This window comes from Vicugna pacos, chromosome 30 (genome assembly GCF_048564905.1).
Source record: "Vicugna pacos chromosome 30, VicPac4, whole genome shotgun sequence".
NCBI classification, from domain to species: domain Eukaryota; kingdom Metazoa; phylum Chordata; class Mammalia; order Artiodactyla; family Camelidae; genus Vicugna; species Vicugna pacos.
This window is the reverse complement of record NC_133016.1, coordinates 28,293,303-28,303,238: the sequence shown is the minus strand read 5'-3', so window position 1 is coordinate 28,303,238 and position 9,936 is coordinate 28,293,303.

Sequence of the window (9,936 nt, the reverse complement as noted above, 5' to 3'; positions counted from 1 at the left end):
TGGAGTTGGCAACTGAAAAGAAACTTTGTGTTCCCTTCAAGCTAGGTGAAGGACGGCTTTCACACACACTTATCTCTCAGAACTGAGCATGTGGAGAGACGTTCGTTCATCCAGCACAAAGGGAACGGGTTGCAGGAGAAACCCTTACTCTGGTTTCTCAGTCTGTTTCCTAGTGCCGGTTTGAAGTGCCTGCCGTTTTCACTGTAAAACCGAGTTGGAACTTGTACCTCCCCATATATATGTATGGAGTGGAGTTTGCAACTGAAAAGAAACTTTGTGTTCCCTTCAAGCTAGGTGAAGGCGGCTTTCACACACACTTATCTCTCAGACCTGAGCATGTGGAGAGACTTTCTTTCATCCAGCACAAAGGGAACGGGTTGCAGGAGAAACCCTTACTCTGGTTTCTCAGTCTGTTTCCTAGTGCCGGTTTGAAGTGCCTGCCGTTTTCACTGTAAAACCGAATTGGAGCTTGTACCTCCCCATATATATGTATGGAGTGGAGTTTGCAACTGAAAAGAAACTTTGTGTTCCCTTCAAGCTAGGTGAAGGACGGCTTTCACACACACTTATCTCTCAGAACTGAGCATGTGGAGAGACGATCGTTCATCCAGCACAAAGGGAACGGGTTGCAGGAGAAACCCTTACTTTGGTTTCTCAGTCTGTTTCCTAGTGCGGGTTTGAAGTGCCTGCCGTTTTCACTGTAAAACCGAGTTGGAGCTTGTACCTCCCCATATATATGTATGGAGTGGAGTTGGCAACTGAAAAGAAACTTTGTGTTCCCTTCAAGCTAGGTGAAGGACGGCATTCACGCACACTTATCTCTCAGAACTGAGCATGTGGAGAGACGTTCGTTCATCCAGCACAAAGGGAACGGATTGCCGGAGAAACCCTTACTCTGGTTTCTCAGTCGGTTTCCTAGTGCCGGATTGAAGTGCCTGCCGTTTTCACTGTAAAACCGAGTTGGAGCTTGTACCTCCCCATATATATGTATGGAGTGCAGTTGGCAACTGAAAAGAAACTTTGTGTTCCCTTCAAGCTAGGTGAAGGACGGCTTTCACACACACTTATCTCTCAGAACTGAGCATGTGGAGAGACGTTCGTTCATCCAGCACAAAGGGAACGGGTTGCAGGAGGAACCCTTACTCTGGTTTCTCAGTCGGTTTCCTAGTGCCGGTTTGAAGTGCCTGCCGTTTTCACTGTAAAACCGAGTCGGAGCTTGTACCTCCCCATATATATGTATGGAGTGCAGTTGGCAACTGAAAAGAAACTTTGTGTTCCCTTCAAGCTAGGTGAAGGACGGCTTTCACACAGACTTATCTCTCAGAACTGAGCATGTGGAGAGACGTTCTTTCATCCAGCACAAAGGGAACGGGTTGCAGGAGAAACCCTTACTCTGGTTTCTCAGTCTGTTTCCTAGTGCGGGTTTGAAGTGCCTGCCGTTTTCACTGTAAAACCGAGTTGGAGCTTGTACCTCCCCATATATATGTATGGAGTGGAGTTGGCAACTGAAAAGAAACTTTGTGTTCCCTTCAAGCTAGGTGAAGGACGGCTTTCACACACACTTATCTCTCAGAACTGAGCATGTGGAAAGACGTTCGTTCATCCAGCACAAAGGGAAAGGGTTGCAGGAGAAACCCTTACTCTGGTTTCTCAGTCTGTTTCCTAGTGCGGGTTTGAAGTGCCTGCCGTTTTCACTGTAAAACCGAGTTGGAGCTTGTACCTCCCCATATATATGTATGGAGTGCAGTTGGCAACTGAAAAGAAACTTTGTGTTCCCTTCAAGCTAGGTGAAGGACGGCTTTCACACACACTTATCTCTCAGAACTGAGCATGTGGAGAGACGTTCGTTCATCCAGCACAAAGGGAACGGGTTGCAGGAGAAACCCTTACTCTGGTTTCTCAGTCTGTTTCCTAGTGCCGATTTGAAGTGCCTGCCGTTTTCACTGTAAAACCGAGTTGGAGCTTGTACCTCCCCATATATATGTATGGAGTGGAGTTGGCAACTGAAAAGAAACTTTGTGTTCCCTTCAAGCTAGGTGAAGGACGGCTTTCACACACACTTATCTCTCAGAACTGAGCATGTGGAGAGACGTTCGTTCATCCAGCACAAAGGGAACGGGTTGCAGGAGAAACCCTTACTCTGGTTTCTCAGTCTGTTTCCTAGTGCCGGTTTGAAGTGCCTGCCGTTTTCACTGTAAAACCGAGTTGGAACTTGTACCTCCCCATATATATGTATGGAGTGGAGTTTGCAACTGAAAAGAAACTTTGTGTTCCCTTCAAGCTAGGTGAAGGCGGCTTTCACACACACTTATCTCTCAGACCTGAGCATGTGGAGAGACTTTCTTTCATCCAGCACAAATGGAACGGGTTGCAGGAGAAACCCTTACTCTGGTTTCTCAGTCTGTTTCCTAGTGCCGGTTTGAAGTGCCTGCCGTTTTCACTGTAAAACCGAGTTGGAGCTTGTACCTCCCCATATATATGTATGGAGGGGTGTTGGCAACTGAAAAGAAACTTTGTGTTCCCTTCAAGCTAGGTGAAGGACGGCTTTCACACACACTAATCTCTCAGAACTGAGCATGTGGAGAGACGTTCGTTCATCCAGCACAAAGGGAACGTGTTGCAGGAGAAACCCTTACTCTGGTTTCTCAGTCTGTTTCCTAGTTCCGGTTTGAAGTGCCTGCCGTTTTCACTGTAAAACCGAGTTGGAACTTGTACCTCCCCATATATATGTATGGAGTGGAGTTTGCAACTGAAAAGAAACTTTGTGTTCCCTTCAAGCTAGGTGAAGGACGGCTTTCACACACACTTATCTCTCAGACCTGAACATGTGGAGAGACTTTCTTTCATCCAGCACAAAGGGAACGGGTTGCAGGAGAAACCCTTACTCTGGTTTCTCAGTCTGTTTCCTAGTGCCGGTTTGAAGTGCCTGCCGTTTTCACTGTAAAACCGAGTTGGAGCTTGTACCTCCCCATATATATGTATGGAGTGCAGTTTGCAACTGAAAAGAAACTTTGTGTTCCCTTCAAGCTAGGTGAAGGACGGCTTTCACACACACTTATCTCTCAGAACTGAGCATGTGGAAAGACGTTCGTTCATCCAGCACAAAGGGAACGGTTTGCAGGAGAAACCCTTACTCTAGTTTCTCAGTCTGTTTCCTAGTGAGGGTTTGAAGTGCCTGCCGTTTTCACTGTAAAACCGAGTTGGAGCTTGTACCTCCCCATATATATGTATGGAGTGGAGTTGGCAACTGAAAAGAAACTTTGTGTTCCCTTCAAGCTAGGTGAAGGACGGCTTTCACACACACTTATCTCTCAGAACTGAGCATGTGGAGAGACGTTCGTTCATCCAGCACAAAGGGAACGGGTTGCAGGAGAAACCCTTACTCTGGTTTCTCAGTCGGTTTCCTAGTGCCGGTTTGAAGTGCCTGCCGTTTTCACTGTAAAACCGAGTTGGAACTTGTACCTCCCCATATATATGTATGGAGTGGAGTTGGCAACTGAAAAGAAACTTTGTGTTCCCTTCAAGCTAGGTGAAGGACGGCTTTCACACACACTTATCTCTCAGACCTGAGCATGTGGAGAGACTTTCTTTCATCCAGCACAAAGGGAACGGGTTGCAGGAGAAACCCTTACTCTGGTTTCTCAGTCTGTTTCCTAGTGCCGGTTTGAAGTGCCTGCCGTTTTCACTGTAAAACCGAGTTGGAGCTTGTACCACCCCATATATATGTATGGAGTGGAGTTTGCAACTGAAAAGAAACTTTGTGTTCCCTTCAAGCTAGGTGAAGGACGGTTTTCACACACACTTATCTCTCAGAACTGAGCATGTGGAAAGACGTTCGTTCATCCAGCACAAAGGGAACGGGTTGCAGGAGAAACCCTTACTCTGGTTTCTCAGTCTGTTTCCTAGTGTGGGTTTGAAGTGCCTGCCGTTTTCACTGTAAAACCGAGTTGGAGCTTGTACCTCCCCATAAATATGTATGGAGTGGAGTTGGCAACTGAAAAGAAACTTTGTGTTCCCTTCAAGCTAGGTGAAGGACGGCTTTCACACACACTTATCTCTCAGAACTGAGCATGTGGAGAGACGTTCGTTCATCCAGCACAAAGGGAACGGGTTGCAGGAGAAACCCTTACTCTGGTTTCTCAGTCTGTTTCCTAGTGCGGGTTTGAAGTGCCTGCCGTTTTCACTGTAAAACCGAGTTGGAGCTTGTACCTCCCCATATATATGTATGGAGTGCAGTTGGCAACTGAAAAGAAACTTTGTGTTCCCTTCAAGCTAGGTGAAGGACGGCTTTCACACACACTTATCTCTCAGAACTGAGCATGTGGAGAGACGTTCGTTCATCCAGCACAAAGGGAACGGGTTGCAGGAGAAACCCTTACTCTGGTTTCTCAGTCTGTTTCCTAGTGCCGGTTTGAAGTGCCTGCCGTTTTCACTGTAAAACCGAGTTTGAGCTTGTACCTCCCCATATATATGTATGGAGTGGGGTTTGCAACTGAAAAGAAACTTTGTGTTCCCTTCAAGCTAGGTGAAGGACGGCTTTCACACACACTTATCTCTCAGAACTGAGCATGTGGAGAGACGTTCGTTCATCCAGCACAAAGGGAACGGGTTGCAGGAGAAACCCTTACTCTGGTTTCTCAGTCTGTTTCCTAGTGCCGGTTTGAAGTGCCTGCCGTTTTCACTGTAAAACCGAGTTGGAGCTTGTACCTCCCCATATATATGTATGGAGTGGAGTTGGCAACTGAAAAGAAACTTTGTGTTCCCTTCAAGCTAGGTGAAGGACGGCTTTCACACACACTTATCTCTCAGAACTGAGCATGTGGAGAGACGTTCGTTCATCCAGCACAAAGGGAACGGGTTGCAGGAGAAACCCTTACTCTGGATTCTCAGTCGGTTTCCTAGTGTCGGTTTGAAGTGCCTGCCGTTTTCACTGTAAAACCGAGTTGGAGCTTGTACCTCCCCATATATATGTATGGAGTGGAGTTGGCAACTGAAAAGAAACTTTGTGTTCCCTTCAAGCTAGGTGAAGGACGGCTTTCACACACACTTATCTCTCAGAACTGAGCATGTGGAGAGATGTTCGTTCATCCAGCACAAAGGGAACGGGTTGCAGGAGGAACCCTTACTCTGGTTTCTCAGTCTGTTTCCTAGTGCCTGTTTGAAGTGCCTGCCGTTTTCACTGCAAAACCGAGTTGGAACTTGTACCTCCCCATATATATGTATGGAGTGGAGTTTGCAACTGAAAAGAAACTTTGTGTTCCCTTCAAGCTAGGTGAAGGACGGCTTTCACACACACTTATCTCTCAGAACTGAGCATGTGGAGAGACGTTCGTTCATCCAGCACAAAGGGAACGGGTTGCAGGAGAAACCCTTACTCTGGTTTCTCAGTCTGTTTCCTAGTGCCGGTTTGAAGTGCCTGCCGTTTTCACTGTAAAACCGAGTTGGAGCTTGGACCTCCCCATATATATGTATGGAGTGGATTTGGCAACTGAAAAGAAACTTTGTGTTCCCTTCAAGCTAGGTGAAGGACGGCTTTCACACACACTTATCTCTCAGACCTGAGCATGTGGAGAGACGTTCGTTCATCCAGCACAAAAGGAACGGGTTGCAGGAGAAACCCTTACTCTGGTTTCTCAGTCTGTTTCCTAGTGCCGCTTTGAAGTGCCTGCCGTTTTCACTGTAAAACCGAGTTGGAACTTGTACCTCCCCATATATATGTATGGAGTGGAGTTGGCAACTGAAAAGAAACTTTGTGTTCCCTTCAAGCTAGGTGAAGGACGGCTTTCACACACACTTATCTCTCAGAACTGAGCATGTGGAGAGACGTTCGTTCATCCAGCACAAAGGGAACGGGTTGCAGGAGAAACCCTTACTCTGGTTTCTCAGTCTGTTTCCTAGTGCCGGTTTGAAGTGCCTGCCGTTTTCACTGTAAAACCGAGTTGGAGCTTGTACCTCCCCATATATATGTATGGAGTGGAGTTGGCAACTGAAAAGAAACTTTGTGTTCCCTTCAAGCTAGGTGAAGGACGGCTTTCACACACACTTATCTCTCAGAACTGAGCATGTGGAGAGACGTTCGTTCATCCAGCACAAAGGGAACGGGTTGCAGGAGAAACCCTTACTCTGGTTTCTCAGTCTGTTTCCTAGTGCCGGTTTGAAGTGCCTGCCGTTTTCACTGTAAAACCGAGTTGGAGCTTGTACCTCCCCATATATATGTATGGAGTGGAGTTGGCAACTGAAAAGAAACTTTGTGTTCCCTTCAAGCTAGGTGAAGGACGGCTTTCACACACACTTATCTCTCAGAACTGAGCATGTGGAGAGACGTTCGTTCATCCAGCACAAAGGGAACGGGTTGCAGGTGAAACCCTTACTCTGGTTTCTCAGTCTGTTTCCTAGTGCCGGTTTGAAGTGCCTGCCGTTTTCACTGTAAAACCGAGTTGGAGCTTGTACCTTCCCATATATATGTATGGAGTGGAGTTGGCAACTGAAAAGAAACTTTGTGTTCCCTTCAAGCTAGGTGAAGGACGGCTTTCACACACACTTATCTCTCAGAACTGAGCATGTGGAGAGACGTTCGTTCATCCAGCACAAAGGGAACGGGTTGCAGGAGAAACCCTTACTCTGGTTTCTCAGTCTGTTTCCTAGTGCCGGTTTGAAGTGCCTGCCGTTTTCACTGTAAAACCGAGTTGGAGCTTGTACCTCCCCATATATATGTATGGAGTGGAGTTGGCAACTGAAAAGAAACTTTGTGTTCCCTTCAAGCTAGGTGAAGGACGGCTTTCACACACACTTATCTCTCAGACCTGAGCATGTGGAGAGACGTTCGTTCATCCAGCACAAAGGGAACGGGTTGCAGGAGAAACCCTTACTCTGGTTTCTCAGTCTGTTTCCTAGTGCCGGTTTGAAGTGCCTGCCGTTTTCACTGTAAAACCGAGTTGGAGCTTGTACCTCCCCATATATATGTATGGAGTGGAGTTGGCAACTGAAAAGAAACTTTGTGTTCCCTTCAAGCTAGGTGAAGGACGGCTTTCACACACTTATCTCTCAGAACTGAGCATGTGGAGAGACGTTCGTTCATCCAGCACAAAGGGAACGGGTTGCAGGAGGAACCCTTACTCTGGTTTCTCAGTCTGTTTCCTAGTGCCGGTTTGAAGTGCCTGCCGTTTTCACTGCAAAACCGAGTTGGAACTTGTACCTCCCCATATATATGTATGGAGTGGAGTTTGCAACTGAAAAGAAACTTTGTGTTCCCTTCAAGCTAGGTGAAGGACGGCTTTCACACACACTTATCTCTCAGAACTGAGCATGTGGAGAGACGTTCGTTCATCCAGCACAAAGGGAACGGGTTGCAGGAGAAACCCTTACTCTGGTTTCTCAGTCTGTTTCCTAGTGCCGGTTTGATGTGCCTGCCGTTTTCACTGTAAAACCGAGTTGGAACTTGTACCTCCCCATATATATGTATGGAGTGGAGTTGGCAACTGAAAAGAAACTTTGTGTTCCCTTCAAGCTAGGTGAAGGACGGCTTTCACTCACACTTATCTCTCAGAACTGAGCATGTGGAGAGACGTTCGTTCATCCAGCACAAAGGGAACGGGTTGCAGGAGGAACCCTTACTCTGGTTTCTCAGTCTGTTTCCTAGTGCCGGTTTGAAGTGCCTGCCGTTTTCACTGCAAAACCGAGTTGGAACTTGTACCTCCCCATATATATGTATGGAGTGGAGTTTGCCACTGAAAAGAAACTTTGTGTTCCCTTCAAGCTAGGTGAAGGACGGCTTTCACACACACTTATCTCTCAGAACTGAGCATGTGGAGAGACGTTCGTTCATCCAGCACAAAGGGAACGGGTTGCAGGAGAAACCCTTACTCTGGTTTCTCAGTCTGTTTCCTAGTGCCGGTTTGATGTGCCTGCCGTTTTCACTGTAAAACCGAGTTGGAACTTGTACCTCCCCATATATATGTATGGAGTAGAGTTGGCAACTGAAAAGAAACTTTGTGTTCCCTTCAAGCTAGGTGAAGGACGGCTTTCACACACACTTATCTCTCAGAACTGAGCATGTGGAGAGACGTTCGTTCATCCAGCACAAAGGGAACGGGTTGCAGGAGAAACCCTTACTCTGGTTTCTCAGTCTGTTTCCTAGTGCCGGTTTGAAGTGCCTGCCGTTTTCACTGTAAAACCGAGTTGGAGCTTGTACCTCCCCATATATATGTATGGAGTGGAGTTGGCAACTGAAAAGAAACTTTGTGTTCCCTTCAAGCTAGGTGAAGGACGGCTTTCACGCACACTTATCTCTCAGAACTGAGCATGTGGAGAGACGTTCGTTCATCCAGCACAAAGGGAACGGGTTGCAGGAGAAACCCTTACTCTGGTTTCTCAGTCTGTTTCCTAGTGCCGGTTTGAAGTGCCTGCCGTTTTCACTGTAAAACCGAGTTGGAACTTGTACCTCCCCATATATATGTATGGAGTGGAGTTGGCAACTGAAAAGAAACTTTGTGTTCCCTTCAAGCTAGGTGAAGGACGGCTTTCACACACACTTATCTCTCAGAACTGAGCATGTGGAGAGACGTTCGTTCATCCAGCACAAAGGGAACGTGTTGCAGGAGAAACCCTTACTCTGGTTTCTCAGTCTGTTTCCTAGTGCCGGTTTGAAGTGCCTGCCGTTTTCACTGTAAAACCGAGTTGGAGCTTGTACCTCCCCATATATATGTATGGAGTGGAGTTGGCAACTGAAAAGAAACTTTGTGTTCCCTTCAAGCTAGGTGAAGGACGGCTTTCACACACACTTATCTCTCAGACCTGAGCATGTGAAGAGACGTTCGTTCATCCAGCACAAAGGGAACGGGTTGCAGGAGAAACCCTTACTCTGGTTTCTCAGTCTGTTTCCTAGTGCCGGTTTGAAGTGCCTGCCGTTTTCACTGTAAAACCGAGTTGGAGCTTGTACCTCCCCATATATATGTATGGAGTGGAGTTGGCAAATGAAAAGAAACTTTGTGTTCCCTTCAAGCTAGGTGAAGGACGGCTTTCACACACACATATCTCTCAGAACTGAGCATGTGGAGAGACGTTCGTTCATCCAGCAAAAAGGGAACGGGTTGCAGGAGAAACCCTTACTCTGGTTTCTCAGTCTGTTTCCTAGTGCCGGTTTGAAGTGCCTGCCGTTTTCACTGTAAAACCGAGTTGGAGCTTGTACCTCCCCATATATATGTATGGAGTGGAGTTGGCAACTGAAAAGAAACTTTGTGTTCCCTTCAAGCTAGGTGAAGGACGGCTTTCACACACACTTATCTCTCAGAACTGAGCATGTGGAGAGACGTTCGTTCATCCAGCACAAAGGGAACGGGTTGCAGGAGGAACCCTTACTCTGGATTCTCAGTCGGTTTCCTAGTGCCGGTTTGAAGTGCCTGCCGTTTTCACTGTAAACCCGAGTTGGAGCTTGTACCTCCCCATATATATGTATGGAGTGGAGTTGGCAACTGAAGAGAAACTTTGTGTTCCCTTCAAGCGAGTTGAAGGACGGCTTTCACACACACTTATCCCTCAGAACTGAGCATGTGGAGAGACGTTCGTTCATCCAGCACAAAGGGAACGGGTTGCAGGAGAAACCCTTACTCTGGTTTCTCAGTCTGTTTCCTAGTGCCGGTTTGAAGTGCCTGCCGTTTTCACTGTAAAACCGAGTTGGAGCTTGTACCTCCCCATATATATGTATGGAGTGGAGTTGGCAACTGAAAAGAAACTTTGTGTTCCCTTCAAGCTAGGTGAAGGACGGCATTCACACACACTTATCTCTCAGAACTGAGCATGTGGAGAGACGTTCGTTCATCCAGCACAAAGGGAACGGGTTGCAGGAGAAACCCTTACTCTGGTTTCTCAGTCTGTTTCCTAGTGCCGGTTTGAAGTGCCTGCCATTTTCACTGTAAAACCGAGTTGGAGCTTGTACCT